At 48.0% G+C, this 20651-nt stretch overlaps 1 protein-coding gene across 4 annotated transcripts in view; it reads left to right on the forward strand.

Moving 5' to 3' along the window:
• LOC107224631 (teneurin-m) overlaps nt 1-20651 on the forward strand; it is a 342331-nt gene that overhangs the window by 156118 nt on the left and 165562 nt on the right. The window lies entirely within an intron of this gene.

Consider the following 20651-nt stretch of genomic DNA (forward strand, 5'->3'; position numbering starts at 1 on the left):
CAACAACTTTAGCGCTGACTAATTTCCGTTTTTACGACTCCGAGAGCGCTGGCTCCGTGCACATCGGTCGGCGCCCGACGAAACGTCCGTTATTTTAGAAGGTGCGCAAGTGGCCGGGCGAATACCGCTTTTAATTTACGTAAATTGCCGGTGCCTAGAGTGCGCGAGCCAACTTTTATTACGAGAGAGAATAAAATAATTTTACCGGGCTCCGACAACGGGGGGGCATTAAAGCGTGCCGCCGAATAGTGCCCGGGTACCAGCTACCCAAGTAAACGACTTTTACTCGGCTGCGAGGAGCTGCCGCATTTTCGTTACCGCCCGACCAATTTATGCCGTCAAATTTTCTGACGGGAAATTGAGAGTCAGTCGAAACGAAGACGGCGAATCTTACTCTCGTTTAGCCGCAGTTCGAACCCTCGGCAGCCTTTCATCGGGAGTCAAATCTCTTTTATCCTGGTTCGTCGAGGATTTGGACAGAGAATTCACCGCGTGAACTCGACCAGCAGCCGGCCAAGCCTCGTCCGCACCCTTCGTTTGGTTATAAACGATCTTGTAATGATATTATATTAAACCCAGAGCTGTCGTTACTTCAAAATTAAACAATTCAAAGGTGGATCAACGAGCCATAAACCAGTTTAATAATTCAATTAGCTTCGCGGAGCGCTCGACTGTTGCTAACCGTCGACGATGTACTTCTATCGAGCATCCGAACCCCGATGTCCTGACTGATTAAATCCCTGTTACCCTCGTAACTGGCACAAGGACTTATCCCGGCTTCTACGAGCAGTCATCGTCCGAGCTCCGAGTTCCGGAAGCTCGGAATTGAGAAAAACAAACATGTTATCTCAAATTCTAAACATGATTGTTCGAAAAGGAGCGACAAAAGCGCCCGGCTTCTCACCTGATAACCTTCGATTCTCCTCCCGTGTAAATTGCGTAAGATTTTCAAGGGTTCAGCGAACGATCCGAGACACGGAAGCTGAATCGCCAATCCCACGATCTGTCTAAGTAGATTCTGATCGGCGAAGCTTACCTGGGGATTGGATGTCCAAGTCAACGCGTGACGGGCTGACGGACCTGCGAACTATGGGATGTGGATTTACATAAAGGACCCATTAAGTCGCTGGTGTTTTATTGAAAGTAACACATCGGTGGCGTCGAGGTTGGTGAGCCGAGGTGGAAACGAAGCCGGAGGTTGAAGGCGGATCGCTTAAAGGAAAGTAATAACGTTTGTCGAGCGAGAAGCTACCTCGTCTTTCTTGACTCCACGCGGGGTGGTTAGACGACGAGGATGAAGGGGACTTCTTCGGTGAGACTTTATCCCACGCCCCGTTCCCGAGAGGGGTGGTTGCGGGGGCGGAAGGAAGCGGGAGAAAGGGGTACGAGATATTATTAGCAAGGACGTCTTCACTCGGGCGTGAACTCACTTTCGCGACTGAATATACCAGCTTTGTAATACCGCGCTCACCCCCCGCGGCACATCACCCACCCTTCGAACATGCCGGCACCATCCCTCCCCCCTTACACCCTTCGTCCTTCCTCCTGGGCCGGGTCTCGCACGTACGCGTTTAATTGTCTCCAAAATCAGTACCGACGACTTTCATTCCCCCGAGTTTCTCCCGGACCGACTTTGAAATTGCGTGTTCTCAGGTGAACCGAACTACAGATCTACGGATATAACGGCTATAAGACCCTCAGTAACCGTCCCCGCAATTACAGTGAAAACGTACCCAGGTATACGACAATGCGTAACGTGGAGAAGGTCATAAGGTTCGATTCAACCTTCCCGCGCATTGTGTGTAAGCTTCTTTCCCCCTTCGAACGCGATGTGATATTTTCGGAGATTACCTCGAAGCCCATTAAGTGAGGTAGCCATGAATCGGCGAGGGAGGGGCTGATACACCGTGTACAACATTCGCCTCGCCGAGTGTGTTACATCATCCAAACCCATCGCCTCCCGTGTATCCGTGTGTGTGCGTGCGTGCGTGTGTGTATGAAACCTGCTCATACACAGAATACGTGGTGCTTCATCGTTCTCTGGTGAAGGCGTAATTTACAATATATCAGGATCGTGTTAGCGGGCGCCGCTCGCATTCCGAGCACATCATTATTGCCAAAGCCACCCTTACTAGTAACGGGGTAGTATATCCAGTTCCGCGAGGAGCGGACCTAGCCTGGAAGCCTCGGTCCGCCTCATCCTCATCCTCATCCTCATCCTCGACCTCATCTTCGTCCTGATCCTCGTCCGAAGGCCCTTCGCTTTGGCTGTACCGAGCTTTTGCCTGGCTTTTGCAGCTTGCGAGACGGCAAGAAGAGGGGCGATCTCGCCTATTTCCCTCGGTGGCCGAGAGTGGAACCCACCCTGCTATAGTCCAGGCAGCACGTGAATCCTAATTTCTTGTTTGATCGAACTTTCCCTAAACTATGCCTACTATACCACGGACCGGGTTTATTGCCAGACAAGACTTTGCAGACCGCCCCTACACTTCATACCCCACTGCGTAAGGATATCGTCTTAGCGATCCTTGTTAACCGATATTAAATTTCGCCGACACTGAGGAGGGAATCGTTGTTCTCTGTCCACGCGGCCGAGGCCAACGATGATGCTGGTCCATGTTTGAAGGATATTCGGGTAAAGGGAACGTCTACTGTATCTCAAAGTAACTCGGTCGAAGGGACGTGGTGAGCGATCTCCTTGTAATAGATTCGTCCCACAACCTTCCATCCACATTCTTGTCTCCTGATTGATCAAAAATTAAATGAGAAAACGAAACACGCGTCTTACGGAACTTGGTGAAGTCTGCAGAATATAAACGTTGACAATTGAGTTGAAAGTGTGACGTTTAGCCCAGAGACGGACGAGGTGATCGATGCCAGCTGATAAGGTTCGGAAAGATTCAACGCGAATAATTGTCATTTCTGAATATCCGCGATCCTCTTTTTGGTTTCTATTTTTGAGAGAAGTTTCCAGTGCAAGGATATTCAGGCGGGGGTCTTAGAGCGATAAGAAACCCGTCGGAGGCCGTGTGCAACGTGGATTCCCGAACCACGCGCCGAGAGAAAGGCCTCGGGTGGGTGTTAGAAAGTTGGGGTGTAATACAGACATCATGAAAAGAGGGTGAGAGTTTCGCTGCCGAAGATTTCCGGAGACGAACGGAGATGTCCGAGGATATCGGGGGGATGCGCGCGACGTACACCGGGATCAATACCAACCCCACGATGCGGGGCGCCGACCACCGACGTGAGTTCGTTGACGAAGCTGCTCACCGAGTTTCGACTCTCTCTTTCTCTCTCTCTCTCTCTCTTCCTCGCATCAACCCGCGAAGCTTCTTTTTATAGGATCGCATTGACGTCCGACTCGTAAGCCATCGTACTCCGATAACCAATCATCCCCCCGCTTAGCCAGAGGTTCAAATTTGACGGTATTAATTGGAACGAATAATTGGACAGGTGCTTCTTCGGAAAAAACATGCATTGGATAAGATTTTTCTGTTATCAAAGCGAGTTCGTTTCTGTCTCTAATCATGACGGGCTGAGTTTTGACAATTGCCGATATTGAAAAAGACAGGTGAACCGTTTTCATGAGCGAAGAGTTTACATTCGGAAAGTAAATCGGATCGTTGCAGAGATGGATCAAGCTCGGAATGCCGCAGATCACGGTTCCGGCTCTGTGCAGCATCTTCGGTGTGAAACGAGCCCTGAAGGAATTTCTCGAAGGCACGGACCGTGCATGGAGGATGTAAAATGACTAGCACCTGATAGTTTGCCAGAGATATAAAGACGACTGATAATTAGGGTGCGTATGTACAGAATGCGATAAAGTCCCGGCGAACCACTTAACGAAGATACAGCCGCGGCATATCGAGGAGACAACGGTCATTCGGTGCAGACGCTTCGGGCAACTTGTCCCATTTTGATAACGAAATGACAGGGGAGTAATTGCATGGCTGCACAGCGAGTGGCCGATGGTCGTTGTTGCTTCGTCTCCCGAGAGTATCTATAAAGAAAGACGGATAACGGTAACGAGAATCCCGATGCCCAGGTGAGAAACAATTTTCTTGGCCAGGGGAAAAAAATAAGCACCGCTGTCGTACGTCAGAAACGAAAGGTATAAGGTGAGAATTTTATCAGAGATGACAGAAGCTTCCGGTTACCCTTGACTAATCTCAGTTTCATCGCGTAAACGACGCCCCTCGTCCGTCTTCGTTGCCGCCCCGTCCCTGAAAACGACAACGACGACGACGACGACGGCGCGGACCTCAGATGAAAGTCGTAGTTGAGTCGCAGTAAAATATAATTGGGTTTCGAGGATTATCCCGCGGGTGAGATAGATCTCCGTGCGACGGGTCCCGGTGTTCCCTACTCCTGCAGATATTCCCGGTGCTCCTCCAGGGCTCGGCCTCGACCGAAATCGCCCACCACCCCCGGCTCGACTGTGGCTGACACTTTGCAGGACCATATTAACGCGGGGGACCCGGATCCCGCCCCCTTTCTTCCCCCAAAGATCAGTTTCATTCCTTCGAGGATCTCTCCTGCGGGTGTACTCACCGTGAAAAGGAGACGGTTGGACGTTGCGAGTAATATTTTACAGTCGCCAGAGCGACGCATTTCGCTCGCGAGCCTCTCTTCAAAACTCCAATCTCTAATGGCCTCGCGAATGGTCCGCTGACAAAAGATACGACTTTCTGCGAACGCGGATGAAAGATACTGTGAAACGTAAATCCAACAGGCCGGGGATTTCTTTTCTAATTTTTTTTTTTTTTTTCTTTCTTTTTTCGCTCTTCGTTTCTACTCTCTCCCTTTCTTGCTCCTTCACTTTCTCTCACACTCTTGATTCCGCGATCGAAAACGAGTCTTTGAACGAAATAAAAGAGAAGAAGAAGAAGAAGAAGGAAAAAAAAGGAAAAAGCTATAGAAACTCAAGAGCCCGAGTCAGCGAATGGACGTAGGGCCAGTAAATTGGCTTCGTTCGTTAGACTCTTTTCTTTCCCTTCATCGTGCGGAGACGTTTCGCGTGACGCTTTCTCACCGTTGAAATTTTGGTGAAATTTATATGTATATACATACGTACATCGTGAAAATATACGGTATAACAGCTTTGAGAATTCAAGGTGAATACATAATCCACAAATCCTAATGCAAATTCAGGTGCGTCTTGATCCCCATCGGAGTACCGCGTAAAGGGATGAAATACAAAAGACTCTGGAGCATTAGAAGAAAAGGGGAAAAAGAAGAATTTCTGTGTCGAGCCACGTCTTATTATCCAGATTTAAAAAGTTAACGGCTTAGATTTTTTTTTTCTATACCTCAAGCGAGCTTTTCCGGGTTGTTTTCACTTTCTCAAATTCAACGCAGCTCGTTTCGTAGAATACAATAGGCTCGGCCAAACCTTTTTGAGAAATGCAAATTTTCATCTATAGTATCGCCCGGGATTGGTTAGAAAAAACAATAAGCACTGTGCTATAAAAGTCATACGACTTCCTGCAGAAAATAACAACGCTGGGCGTTAGATACCGACAGCTGAATCAAGGCAGCAGGAGATAAAGGAGCGTGGAAAAAAACCTAAATACCTAACAACTGATTACCTAACCGAGAGACAAAAGAAACGCAAAATGAGAGGCAGAGCGATAGGGGTGAGGGACTCGGAGAGACAAGCGAGGCAAACGAGTTAAGGCTTAGCCTCGTGATGCTGTAAGTGAAAATCAGGTGGTCCGGTATAAGCGGAGAATGGAAAGAGGGCGAGAAACAAGGTCTGGAAAAATGACGACGGTGCAGAAAAGCGGCGTCGAGTTATATGAAATCGGACGCATATCCACCAACCAACCAACGTATTATAGGAACGGTTTGAGATGAGGAGCCGGCGAGCTTTACCCGGTGCAAAGGGGATAACGGAGTCGGCCTGAACTCGGTAGGAAATAGAAGGTGGAAAACGGACGGCAAGGGAGGAGAAACGAGGGCTCGCGGAAGGACCGCGCGGTGCATTGTGTATGAAGCTTGGCTAATGAGAATGAAAAGCCGCAGGAAGGGAGAGACTACAGGCAAAGAGACGAAGAGGGAGGAGGATTTGACGGGGAGGGGCCTTAAGCAGTCACGGATGAAGATAAGCAGATAAAAGAAATGGTTTCGCTCGAGGACGAGTGAGCTTCTCGAGGACCCGGAACGCGAATGCCAGTCAGAGAGTGAGAGTGCGTCGGATACGAGCCGAGAGAGAAAGCGGGATGGGAAAAGAAAGAGGAGAGAACCGTACCCAGAGATACATCTTGGGCGGACGCGGGGGCGATGCGGACTGCGATAAAGACCGACTGCCACACGCCGGATATCCGCTCTTCTCAATCTACCAACGATTGACGCTTGCATCGTTGGCGATTTCGTCAGGAAAGCCTCGACGCAACTCCAACATGTAACGAGATGCCCGAAGCGTCGAACCGTTGCCGATTAATTTCAATTCTTATTAAAATTTTTTTATTCAATATTCAAGGGGTGAAATTCAGCGTGAAAAATTTTAAACTCGATTCACGTTCATGTGTGTACAATAAATGGCAAAAAAACTGTAATAAAAAACTGCCTTCTGATTCCAGTCGATTATGCTCACTTCCTGGGAAATCCCTGACGAGGGTTAGAGTTGAGAGAGTCGTCTGACAACCTATCGCGGAGCGGAGACTGTGAAGGGTGAAAAAAAGAGAAAAAGAAAAGTATATGAAAATAAATAAATAAATAGATTTCACCGAGCGTTGATCCAGCCTTAAGTCGCAAAGAGGAAAATCCGAGAGCCGAGCTGCTAGCTTTACAAGCCTTGATTGGAGCCCAGGCGCGAAACTGATAGAACTCGATAGTTGCTCCAAGTCTGTTTATCCTCTGAAAGAGTAATTTCTTCAACACAGTTTCGAGGTACTCTCAAAGCAACTAGATTCTTTCTGTAATTCGAAAATGATTAAGCAAGGATTCATCAGTTTCTCTTTGTCGCCCGCAATTGATAGAACATGTATTATTACGCTTCGTTACGCCTGACGACGCTGAATGTAAATTGTGAAGGAGAGACGGAAGCTCGGCCGCTCCTAGCTGTCACAACAGCAACGACACGAACGCAACTTTGTTTCCACCTGAATAAGGTGAATGTTAAATCACTCTTAGGTATCTAGTGCTTTCGGTGACACTGGAGGGACTTGAATGCACAGATTTCTTTTCTCGTAAATGCGATTCGTCATTGTTTCGACAGTTCTTGCTTCCTTCCGTTCAAGGACCGGGAAAAAGAAGAAACGGATGCACCGACCGTATCGATTCATTCGGGAATTTCGGTCGACACAGGATAATATCCCGGTATCAAAAGGCGAGGAAAATGATGCGGCGAAAGATACACCGGCCTGCATTCGGGGGTTTGGAAAAAGGTCGAAACGAGACGGTTCGTTCTGCGTCTGATCTGTCAAGTCTGTAGCTCGGAGTTTTTTAGCGCCTTGCAAAGATACGATCAGCTCGGTAAGATCTATATAGAAATTTCTTTGGGCCCGACTGCAGGGTGAATTGAGGAGAGCAAACGTGTGGAAGAAAGAAATGAAATCACGCTACTGGAAATTTCCTAGATTCTATACTAGGCGATACAACTTGCACCGCGAGCTTTTCCGTCGCATCATGTACTTACTGGAAGTATTTCATTCCAGAAGTTTTACGGCAATCGATACAATATGGCTCGGCTGGGAACGCGGAGCGAATCAAGAATGAATCCGTCCCATGCAAATTCAATGTTTCAGAGGATAGTAGCAAAGGTTGGCGTGTATAATTGAACGAATACTCGGCGAGACTTGGATCGAGGCTTTTGCGAATGCAGACTTAACGGAGAACTATTTTGTTCTTAGACTGCAGAGCGATTGGTAATTACGGTTTAAATTTTTCGCGAGGAGTTTAAGTCGCTCGATTTGGACAGACTCCGTTGCTGCCAAAGAGCATTCGTGCTTACCCAGAGATAACAGATATCTAGTAGCGCGTGAGAGGAATCAACACCACGGACCGGAAGTAGACCGGAATCTCAACCCACGCTCGTCCACACACCGAGAAAGTTGGAAGTCGACTGTCAAAGTCAAACGAACTATCGTATCTCCCTCGTCGTTTTCTATCTGGTATATACGAACCCGATCTGTTTCTCCGGCACATTTACTACGCCAGCTGTATTTCGCGCAGAAACATTTCGCGTATCCAATTCTAAACTCGGTGAACTCGTTCAAGGATCGAAATAAGGAATCAAGGTCCAATCCTATTTTCCCAAGGATGATAAACTTCCCCAGCAAAGTGGGCTGAACAAACATTGATACCTATTACGGTGAAAGGGCATCCTTATTACGGGCCTGGTGAAGGGACAACCGATAAAATTACCTTCTAGCTGTAATAAATCCAGAGGGAATAAGTCGTAAACTCGATTAACAATCTGGCGAGAAGAACAATAACATTTCCTTCCCAACGAGGATGGAGGACCTCTCGGTAAAACGCATTCCAAAAAATTTCGTCACATGTGATACGCTTCGTTCTTCGCTGCAAAGTAATTATTAAAAAATACGCCGGTCCTCGCCGTGAAAATTCTCCGCTGCAACGACGAACCGTGTATTATAACCGGGTCACTGCGATGCTCGCTTGAAGGATCAAAGGGAATTCCGGAAGGTGACCGAGCAAAATATTAAGGTTTCCGCTTGGCGCAGCAACTGAATGTGGGCTAATTAGTAATTACATTCGGGTTGAATTTAATTATAACGCACCAGAGGATAACATTATTGCTGCTTGCGTTTCTCTCCACTTATTACACCTACACGCTGTGCAACCGACTATACAAGTTTTCTGAAAGCAGCGCTGCACACCGGGTGTTCCATTCGAACAACATGCCGGCTCTGGATTTTTCAAAATACTCCGTCTATGCTCCCGCCGATATATAATCCATTACGGTACACGAATCGTTTCGGAAACATTCGCGTGGAAGGATCCCGGCGCCTTTGGAGGCTGTCAAGTAGAGTTTCAGGCCACATTAAACCGGACATTAATTAAGAATCAATTGGTGGGTGTCGACGCGTTTCACGAAAGCTCGCAACACGTGTCAGACTCGAAACTTTTACCGGGTTAATTACATCGACAAGGTACGTGTCAAGATGAAAGATAGCCATAGCCATGGCCGTAACCGGATTGCGTATGTACGCGATGGCCGGATAACCCGGGGGACGGGCAGTCGGGTAGAACATGTCCCTCTACGCGATGGAATTTTAGCGAGCAATTAGAACGATATGAAGTCCGCGCAGGTTCAGAGGTACAACGGTGAATAATTTTGGCGAACGAGCACTGACCATGTAACGAGCCGGCGTGCGATAAACAACGAACCTGACCACGTGGAGCTAATCGCTCCATTGTTAAACGAACGAGCGTCAGGCTTGCTCATCCGTCTTCTAACGCGGTGCGAGCGATCCCGGCTCCGCTTTCCAATCACCGCTCATAACTCGTCAACGCGTTTAATACCGCGGCGGAAAAATAAATCCGGAATTTGACCATCGCCATGGACCGACCGAATCGACACCCTGAATTCTCAGCTCCGTAGGCAGCCGAGAATAAGGGAGGAAGGACTGCGGTTCGGGAACTCAACGGCATTAGCGGAATTACCGGGATACCAGGCGTGCGGTATTGCGAAAAGAAAATCCCGATGTCGACGGAACGGAACGGAGCGGCGCAATCAGAACTACAAATAGGAATTAGTGTTGAGCCGCGTGCAAACAATGCCACGCGATTGATTGACTTTTCGCCCTAGCGCGTCGCGTTTGTGTGTACATACATGTGTACACGTCTAGTCCTGTGGCTGCAGATTTCGGGGTGCGGATTCGTCGAGGGTACATGCATCGTCTCTCGGCAGGACGTGGGGCGCAGGTCGCACGTCACGTCGATCCGTTGGGGCGCGATAATCCCGACGGAATTGAGACAGTCGACTGACCCACGGATGATCAGAATTCCGTGCGGATCTGTAGAGGAACGAGAGAGCCAACGACAAGTATCGTAAGAGAGAATAATAATGAAATAAGGACGTAAAATAAACACCAAGTTTCACCTAAGTGAGATCCAGGAGAATCTTAGGCGACGAGGAAGGGGCGAAAGAGGAGTGAAAAGACCGTACACCGAAAGTATCTTCCAAGAATTCAATTAAGGCATGCCTCGGCTACACGCCCTTGTCGTCCGTTCTCTCCTCGAGGTCCACCTTATCTCGGAACCGGCGTATTCCATGACTCGTCAGATTTCACAGACTCTTCAATAACTCTCTCAACACACCGGCCACCCACGGCACTCTCTCTCTCTCTACCACTCTCTCCTGCTCTTTTTCTTACTCGCTTTTCCCCCTCGTCCATTATCAGCTTCGGCCCAGAAAACAAGCCCGGCCTATTTCCGCGGAGCGTCCACAGCTGGGGTTTCGGATATATATTCTCACTCGATTTTTTTCACTCCAGAATGAGGCACCCGGCCTGTTATTCCCATAGTTTTGGTTATACGTGGCGTCGATCAACCTGCGCGGCAGCGTGATCGTGTACCTGCTACCTCGATCGCGATAAGAAAAAAAATCGAGGTGTTGTATAGCTGACTGCAGGAAGGCTGGTGGCTCTTTTCGAAACACAATCTGGCATCCGTGAAGGGAGATGGTCGAATGACGCGCAGTTTTAAGGGGCACAGTTCAGTGACCCGCACGAAATAAGAAGAGTAATTGCCACCACCCTCCTTTTTCTTACATCCATCTACGTCACAGCGAACAGGCAGAACGTAAAATTTTCACCCGTCGAACTATGAATCTGGAAATATCCCCAAAAAAATAAAAAGCTAAAGCAGCCCAAATCTTCAGGGAGGACATTTTCGGGCTGAAATGCGAAAGTGCATGAATTCCATGGTGAAAAATTATCGATATTTTTCGGAGAGTGAGAAAACGATAATTCTGCAAAATACGTAACACTGTATCATGCGAAAGGCAATCAAGTCGTGCGAAATGCTCTTTTCATTTCGCTATCAATCATCTTTATTTACAGCGACTCCTTGCTTTACTGCGTCTTAATTTTTCTGTCCCATATTTCCCCAGGGTCAAATTGTTCCTGGGCCTTTATTTATGTGTCCCATCGAACCGCGCCCCTTATCGTTAAAACTCTGGACCGAAGCGGCGTGTGTCATTCGCCACACCGTGTTCCTCGGAACTGTAAGCCATAGCTGCCCTCTCCCAAGAATCACCTTCGACCTCTCACCTCCGTCTCATTTTCCGTCTCTCCTTCACTCCGCTCCGCGGAATTTCCTGCGTGTTATCTCCTTTCACCCTAGAAATCGCAGCCCGCAGTTCGGGGATTGGGTGCCGCTTTTCACGCGTCAATCTCCTCTACCCCAGTTTTCACTCCTCGCGATACTCCCGCTTCGGCGCCCCGGGATGTGCGACTACGATCCCGATAACTTGGCACTACATTCTCACCACCTGCAGCCCACTTACTTAACTATACTTCACCAACTTGTCCCTACCTATTACAATTCGGCGCCCGAATCCGCGGCGGGATAACGAGATGACGGAATTTGGTCACCGCTCGTCATTAAGCTCGACTGGATGACGGGGTGACGATACCTGCAGTGAAATTCAACCAGCTTCTTAATACCGCTGCAAACACCCTGTGTACAAGTAAGTCTGGCTCTGAGAACGACGGAAGGATAACACCAGTGCAGTTGAAAAATATTAGACTCGTATATTGGTTTCGTCGCCAAATCTTGTTGGGTGTTAGTCGACCCTCGATCTTTTGAAACGAGTCAAATCAGGTTGCGAAGCTTAAGGCCAACACGCGTAAGCTCGAATTGCACTAACCGCTCGCGAATAGCAATACTGAGGAGTTTATAGTAGCCATAATGTCTCTATCTGGTATTCGGAATCAGGACGCTACATCCATTCGATACCATCGCAAATTCACCAGTGAATTTCCCCTTACAGTGTTCCTGCCGGAGTCGCAATGCCAATGGTGGAAACCTGCCGGTCGTTCATCCCTCACGTGTACCGAGTTTCCTGGTTGCCATCCCACCGCGAACGGCTCTGTTTTCCGTACCTCCGCATCTGCCGTTTGAATCGATAAGCGACTGCTAAACCCTCGCCGTCCGCTCCATCGGAATCCATTGAGAGTTGAATGAATTTGATTAAAGGATTCGATTAATGTTGAGCATCGCGTTTTCTTTTATGAACTTCAAAGGAGGCCTTCATCCGCCCTTCGCATACCCCGCCTCGATTTTGGCTCGCGTTTTACCGCCGACGTTGCTTTCGTATTCTGTCTGTGTAAGTGAATTTTCACACGTCTTGGGGGCCTGTGTAGAGCAATAAAGATTTCGCTTCACTTTTCTATTTACACGAGAGACGCTGTTTTGCCCACATCTTTGTCTTTACGGAAGAGAAAGTGAGAAAATTCTCGCATTTTTTTTCCATTTTTCGCACCATCGTCATTCGTCTAGCAGGACTCGATGACATTTTCCAGAGCGGTATGAAATCCTCGACGTCTCGCACCCCGCAGGTAGTCTAGCCTATCTTTATCCTTTAACCCCGGTACTTTCTCTGCCAAATATCACATCGCGTTTATGCTTTGTTAACAAGGATTTTCGGTGGCGTCGAAGCCCTCTCCACCCCACGCCTCCTTTCCGCCCTTTCTTCCTACCCTCCTTCAAAGTAGGGGTATTTTCGCGATGTTACACAAAGTTTCGACATTACCATATTCCACGCATTGGTGTTAATGTCCTTTGTGGTGGGGAATTATTTGACGGTGCTCTTCCTAATCCAGTGCCTCCTTCATACGGCACGCCGAGTCCCTTAAATCTGATTAGAGGGCGAAACTCCAGTGCCATTTATCAGTTTACTTTTCTCTTGCATTCGGATATTACAATTGAAGGATACGTGTGATGCACAGATGCCGTTCAGTTGCCATGTTCCAATTTCTACAATAAAACGAACCGCTGAATCCATTTAGCAGTTGCGACATCCACCGCGACCGGTCACCGAATCAAACCGGGTTGACGATTCAATTCGAGTTAAAAATCCCGGAGTTCCTTTACCAGCTGAATGTCTAACAACGAATGACGCAAATTTGACTTGTACATAAATGACGAACGAATAAGCGATGTGTATCGATGAACGTCGCATAAAATAATAAACGAGCACTGCTGAGGTACGTGACGTTATGGACGTACGGTTACTCGGTGTATGTATGGAGGAGAGTATAGGACAATTACCAATTGCCCGATAGAGAAATTTATGTAGTTGCCCAGTCGATAACTAACGGTCCCTATATAGATAATGGCTGGTGAATCGCCTGACTACCCAACACCTACCTCAGACCATCGGTGGGAAATGAACTGTGAGAATATCACCTGCAAGCTGAAACTGAGTTTGTGAAAGTTCGAGGAGTGGCAAAAGCTTGTCTATCTCGAACGGAGAGTATCAATCTTAGCCACCTAGGCTTAGCGATCGTAAAGAATATGAATCACACGCAGAGGAACGAGCGATAGTCACTCCTGCAAACTCATCCCCAACGATCTGTTTCTTTTTTAACATCTCACTGTACCGGTGGTTCGGACTCTGTTCGACTAATGGAGCGCACGTTATTTGCTCAACTTCTCGTATTACGGAGCTCATATATACGCCACGTTCGTATATGAACTCGCACCCTTCGCCTTGGGTTCGGGGTGTATTTTTCGCTGGCGATATATGGAATGAACTAAGCGAAAATCGCATAATGTGTAACATGAGCGAGCTGTACTTTTACATCGACGTTTTTTGTTTTCGAACAGGTAGGCATTATGAAATTATTGTACGAACGGCGTAGATTTCGAGTGGTATAATTCATGGCTGGAGGGTTTCTAGTCCTGGGTGGGATTTCTTGGGGCTTATATAGTCTGCATTTTTAAGGAGTTCACCTCGGATTAAAGCTCAACGGTACCTCGCGCGGCACTAATCCCAGGTGCTCGTAGCCATAACCGCAGTAACGACTAGGGATTTTGCTTGCGCAATTCGACCGACCCAAAGCAACCCCCTGTAGGTACGTACGTTGAGGGAATAAGTTAGAACAATACCAGTGGGTGTGTTTAAACGGTTCCGCGGTAAAACACTCATTAACGATACAACCCCGGTTGCGTGTTGCCTTTCAGCAAAATTAATCCCGATCTAAAGACCTGCAAGCTCTTAGGTTCACGCTGCAAAGAACAAACAGATTATTAAAAAAACGAGCAATCGAGTTCCGGGGAAGCAAACTAAAGTAGCGGAAGATCGTCGCGGACATAGCACAGAGACGAAACAATTATCTCCGGAAAGTAGACGGAGGTGAACGACAAATGGCGCTCAAAATAGTATCACAATCTCATCACGGGCTTCCTATGGAAACACCATCGTTGCGGTGCAATTTGCGCTGGCTTCTTAGCGAACAACGGGCCAAGTTTCATGCCGCAGCTTATACATCGTAGAAGGAGGACGAAGCGGTTCGCCTCTGCACAGGAATAAGATACCAAAGAGGACTGTAATCAGTTCTCTTACTAATTAATTAACCAATTCCTGAGAGAGTAGGGAGGGGGCGGGGTGAATACACGCTGTGGTAGATATAGTGGTAGAGGAGACGGGAGGGGCAAGAAACTATCCATCGATGCTCAAGTTGCAGTTTACAAGTTTCTCCAGAGAGGATGAGAAACTCCGGCGGAGAAGCGGGCGCGGAGCGTCCTGCTCCTGCTGCTTCAGGAGTAGGCGGAAGGAAGCGAGGAAGGAAGCTGCCGCCCTTAGACTAGACAACCCAAGACCTCCAACCGCCACTTCCATCTTCACCCTGCGCAACCACCAAGAGGTTGGAGATCTCGCTTGTTACCGTACCGCGGCTGTACGTTAGACCGCCGATATATATTCGCAGTTAGCCGGGCTATCATTCAATGTTAAACGGCTCGTGAACTCCGGCAAGGTAATCCAACCATCGATTAAACTCGGGTTAACCTTACCAGGGTATTTAATGTCTCGAATTAACATCCCGTTTGCATCCAATAACTCGAGCCTCGATTACTCTTCCATCGCACAACGATTCGCGCACGCACCGTTACGTTCAGCGGATATTTTTTTCGCTATCGCAATTACATTTCGCTACTTGAAATCACGATCAGTTGCGTACGAGAAAATGGAATCCCAAAGCGGTCCGGACGATTAGCGGAGAAGTTAAGGCGGGCCCTGCTCGGTATTTTAGGTTTCAGATGGACGCCCCTACGGCGAATAGGCTCGTAAAGATTGAGCAATAAAACGGGGCTCGATCTGATAAAGAGTGTTAAACTCGTACGACGAATCGAAGTAAGGTGGGGCGGTGGTTGTGTACACACCGCCAGACCATTTACGATCAATGTATATCTGTTTGAAGAAATGATAGACAAGAACAGAGCATAACATGATCGGATCGTCGAAGAGGCGGGAGGGGGGAAAATGAACGCGGGGCAAGAGGCCCAAGCAGAGTCTAAACGCTGGGGTGGCGAGTCGAGTGGATGGGGTGAATGCGCCGGTGCAGGTTCATGCCAGGGAAACATTATCCTTGGAGGGTTTTACCCCCTCCTATTTTTCACACCTTTTTTTCTCCTCCCCTTTCACTTCATGCCTCCCTTCCGTGGTTTAGCCGGGGAACGAAGGTAAACGTAGTTGCCTAAACACCCCCAACCCCGAGTCACCCTCCGTTATTATTTCACGGTAATAGAGTTATCACGACTCGCTTTTTACGTCGATGATCCTTCGAAAAAGCTCGCTTTCTCTCGCTCGGCGTACAAACGTTCACCAAAATGTTGTCTCAGCCGTTACTGCTTTTCAGGGGCCGCAGGTTCAAAACAGGGCAACTGCCACTTGGTCTCAAAGACCTTGTGTACTCACTCGGAGGAGGGTTCGGGTCGTTAGACGCGTCGGTATCACAGGATCGAGTCATAATTTGCTGGCGTTTACGAGGCAAGGATATGCGTCTACGTACCTATTCCCATATCGAATAATTTATCCATACCAGCAGACGACGCGGTGTAAAAACACGCTTCAACGAAAATGGGTTCACCGAACCGAGACTAGGATATAAAAAAAAAGAAAAAAAGAAAAAAAGAGGTGGAACTAAGAATAAATCACATGGCAGAGATAATGAAATAAAAAGAGAATCTGCAATACCGGAATTTACATAAAATTCACCGTATCCAGATAAGATTTCGAACGGGCAAAATTTCAATTCGATACCTGAAATTTCGAAGCGTGCATGACACGTACGTACGTATGTATGATAACAGCGCGATACCGCGCAGGAGAGGCGTCCTTGCGGGTAATGGGGTGCCTCAGGACACACATAATTCCGAGACATATTGCGGCGTGCGTTGGTGGCGCAGGACGTGAGGCCGAGGTAGGCACCGGCTTGTGCGGCGCGACGTTATCGGGCCGGCTATTTCAGACGGATTAACATAAATCTATAAAGTCAACGTTATTCCCGAGCGAAGGCAGTAATCTGTAGATTAGACGGCGCACGTGTCCTTGTCGCGTCCTGTGTATCTAAAGGACCTGCGTAAATAGAGTTAACGCGTGTCAGGCCGACGTGTCCTTCCTCGGTGGGTCGTCGGCTGCAGCCTGCATCAGGGTGGAAACGTGTGTTCTCGACGCTCATGGGCACCCAGAGAATGGTTTTCAAGGGGTATCGGAGAGACGAGATAACCCGGCTCTCTGTCTCTTGCTCTTCATCTCTCTCTTTCTCTGTCTCACCGGGCAGTCGATAGAGTTATCCGCATGTTCCTCCACCTTCTCCCGTTGCTATCAATCTATCTCTTTATCTCGCTTCTTTTTTTTTCTTTCTTTTTTTTTTTTTTTTTTAACACATCCTTGTAACCCAGCCCTAACGCGTTTTAACATCAACGCGTTATCAGCCGTCCCATATACCATACTTTACGGACTAATAGAATATGCTAACGCGCTATAGCGCTCAAACGCGCGCATCAATCCCGACGGACGTCGGGGTAAAAGTTTAACCGAAACGTTATACGTGACTCCGGTCGCTGCTCACGCGGTCGGATGACTCGGAGATACACTTTTTTTTTTTATATATAATAAATTTCATCCGGCTCCCAGATATTTTCGACTGTACGTATCAACGCTATCTTAGCCCCTGCTGTAATGCCCTGCCAAGAGCAATATGGTTAACGCGTCGTCGCCCTGTAATCATTCCAGCTAGATCGTAAACAAACTCTCGTACTCGTTCGCTCGCTCGCTGGCGGCTGATTAAAATTACGTTTATATCCAACCGAAATTTATTTTTTAAAAGAGGATGAATAAATAATATAACGCAGAGATGTAAAACATTGGTGAAAAATTGATTTTGTTAACAGTAATCTCAAGAGTGCAAAATGGACTCACTGTATTTCACTCACCTTAATTAAAAAAAATAAAATAAATAAAAGAAAGAAAAATCGATTCAGCCATCTGCTCTGAATTCGCGTGTTCGTTTGTTCGGTTTTTCTCTAAGACCTCCATGATTTTACCTCACACCCCCATTTGCTCCTATTCGCGTTCACATAGAAAAGTTATACCCTGGGATTAGCCCCGGAGTATTTCACCGTTCAACGGGAATGTTACGGCAGTTCATACCAAGTGGCTATAACACTATGCGGAACCGTGACAAACCTGCGATTTTTTGTACCCAACAGTCGCTGTAAACAAGCGAAAGATCAGGTAAACGGTTCGAGCAACAGAAAAGTGTGGACGAGGTTGTTGGAGGTCTCCGACTGCTCGGTTATCGATTTGCCTATCCGTCTGCGAGTCTTCGGGAGCAAGTGCAGTCGCACAGTTGCATGGGTAAATCAGAGAGAGAAAGGGAGAGGAAGTGGAAGACACAGAAGGAAATAGAGTCGGAGAGAGAGAGAGAGAGAGAGAGAGAGAGAGAGAGAGAGAGAGAGAGAGAGAGAGAGAGAGAGAGAGAGAGAGAGAGAGAGAGAGAGAGAGAGTGAGGCACTTGATTGACTTTTCTAATTGCGAGCAATTACAACGGGAAGTAGCTACATCAAACGTAATTAATTGTCGCATACTGGGGTTGCTGCAGTGCAGCAATAGTGGCGGCAGATTCGTTGCCCGACGGTAGGTGGGAAAAGTGTGACGTTTCCGCAGCCCTTTTTCAAGTTACCGTACAAACCAGTGGCGCTCATACCAAGAGCGACCCGGCTGATTGCTTCGTGGTAAATTCAGGAGGGTTCAAGAGGAGCTGAATGCGAGAGCGAAAGGAGTGCCGGAAAGGTGGGTCGCATAAGCAGCGCCGTGGGAGCAGACGGAACAGGTGATGGTATCGACCTGGTGGAAGGCAGCAGGAGCCTACGGGATTTCCGTAGTGATACGGTAAGGAACGAGGTCACCGGGTGAAAAAGATTCCGGCTACGGAGTTTCGTTACCTTTAAAGAGATTGTCGGTCAGGCACAGCGGCGATGGTCCATCAGAAGATTGGACTCCGGCTATAAGGGCATGAAAAACCGAAAACGAGGAAGGACTGAAAGAGACAAGAGACAGAAGACGGGAAGTTAAATGGATTGACGTCCGTCGCTCGATGCGTTCGTTTCCGATGTCTCGAAAATACTAGCTCGTGTCGAGGAGTGAGTATGGGTGCGGGAAAAGTTTTTAAATCATTTGAAAAGGGGTCGACCGACAACTCGATGCAACAATTCGGGCCAAGGCTTATCCCGATCGCGAGGGGTTAATTGCCGTCCGGAAAGTCGGTTTTTCTCTGGGTAAAAAGTTATTTCGAGTCTCGACGCTTTACGGTAAGTTTTGGCTTCGACACGCGATATGGAGATGCGTGAAATACTCGAACTCTACTCGGCTACTCGCCTTCGTTTACCGCTACGGCTTTCCTCGCGAAGAAGCCATCGAATCGGATCGAGATAAGGATAAGCCAGCCGGTAAGGTGGCAGAATTTCGGGCGGGAACGGTGGAAATTGGCCGATTCTGAATCTGAGTGCCGATCTCGAGAAACGGCAACGGTCAGGCTTTTACTAAAATCTTACCAAGGCTGACCAAATTATCGAGAATGTGGTAATTTTCTCCACGTCTCGGTGCTTTTGTGAGCTTGTGATTTTTGGCATTTTTATAAATTCCCTCCGCGCGGTAACTCGGCTAACGTAATTATATAAAATCGCTAAGCCGGTTAAGCGTTAAAACCCGGTAAGTTTATTTAGCTTGGGGCGTTTAGAGGGGGAGAGAGCGTAAACAGCGAGAGCGGCGCCGGGAGGGAAGAGCGAGAGCGAAAGCGAGAGCTGCGGGGAAATAATTCGGTTATCCATGAGTTCAGTTCCGCGTACGCCAGGGTTGATACATCGCGTCCATTAACGGTATGCGCGATCAAACCTAATTATAATGTATCTCTCCCCCGTCTTCATCCCCTTCTTTCGCTTCACCCCCGCCTCGACAATTCGAGGGACAAGGCGCGGGGGTGGCGACCTCGATTCGCGGGATTACGGCCCCCGGTTCGATTATTATCGGAGCAGGCAGGCAGCCAGCCAGGCAGGTAGCCCGACTCGAAGCGAATCGAATGGGTTCGATCGACTGTCGGCAAGAAAATGCCGACATGAAGTATGGCGGAAGGCTGGAGTCTTTGTTCACTACGACGTCGCAATCGGGTTTTATACGGAATATCAATAAAAGATATAATACCGATACCAATATATATATAAATACAATACACATACACGGGTATACGTATACCGTCCATGTATTCTTGGCAGAGCCGCAGAGTCACTCCGTTCCGCAGCAAAATATACTTTTATAATAAGGCTGCTTTTCAGCGCTCCCACGTTTACAACGCTGGATAAATTTGCTAAATAATTTCAATTTCGCAGTCACAGTTGGACGATACGGAATAGGATAAAGTTTTATTGGGCAGTAGAATCCAAACCCCTTAAGAATTGCAAAAGAGTAAAATACCAGTGCACGCTTATAATAAAGGTAGTAATATTATTATCGTACGATAAAAGAGTACAAAATATGTACACTTATAACGGCCGGTTAATCGCAACCGGTTTGCGAATTGACAAAATTACACGTAACGATATAAATTTCGTGCTCTTTCGAACCGTTAATCTATAGTCGCGAACTTAACGGGGCTAAGAATTCTCTAGTTCCCCGATAGGTTTCACGACTGCACTGTTGCAGAGTATCGGATTCAGAGTGAAACTGGATGCCTTGCAGCATCTGGCAAAATAGTTGTTGCCCATAAAGTCGCTCTGTATAGCCACTCCATGAGACCTCCCAGGGGAGTAATTAGCAGCCGTCACACTCTCAACGGGAGGCGAGATCTTCGGCTTCATATTTCTTTCTACGTCCTCACGGTACACCGTGTACACGGTATAAGCTATAAGGTATACATAAAGGAACGAAGGCCACGAGGGATGTAAAACTATCGCAGGGTAAAATCGCGCGTGGATCTGTCAATCGCGGGTGAACCGAACCGCCCGACAGCGACCCTCGGCTTCTCGCACCGGAAACAAATCCCCCATCACCTCGCCCCTTGCACACCCCGGAAGTCTCGATTTTCTTCTGTTTGTCCAAGTGTGTTGCGTTTCGTGTCAGCGTGCGTGCGTCCGTGGTTCTGACGTGCATCCCCCCCCCCCCCCCCCCGGGGCCCCCG

Source organism: Neodiprion lecontei, chromosome 6, assembly GCF_021901455.1.
Source record: "Neodiprion lecontei isolate iyNeoLeco1 chromosome 6, iyNeoLeco1.1, whole genome shotgun sequence".
Classification (NCBI taxonomy): Eukaryota; Metazoa; Arthropoda; class Insecta; order Hymenoptera; family Diprionidae; genus Neodiprion; species Neodiprion lecontei.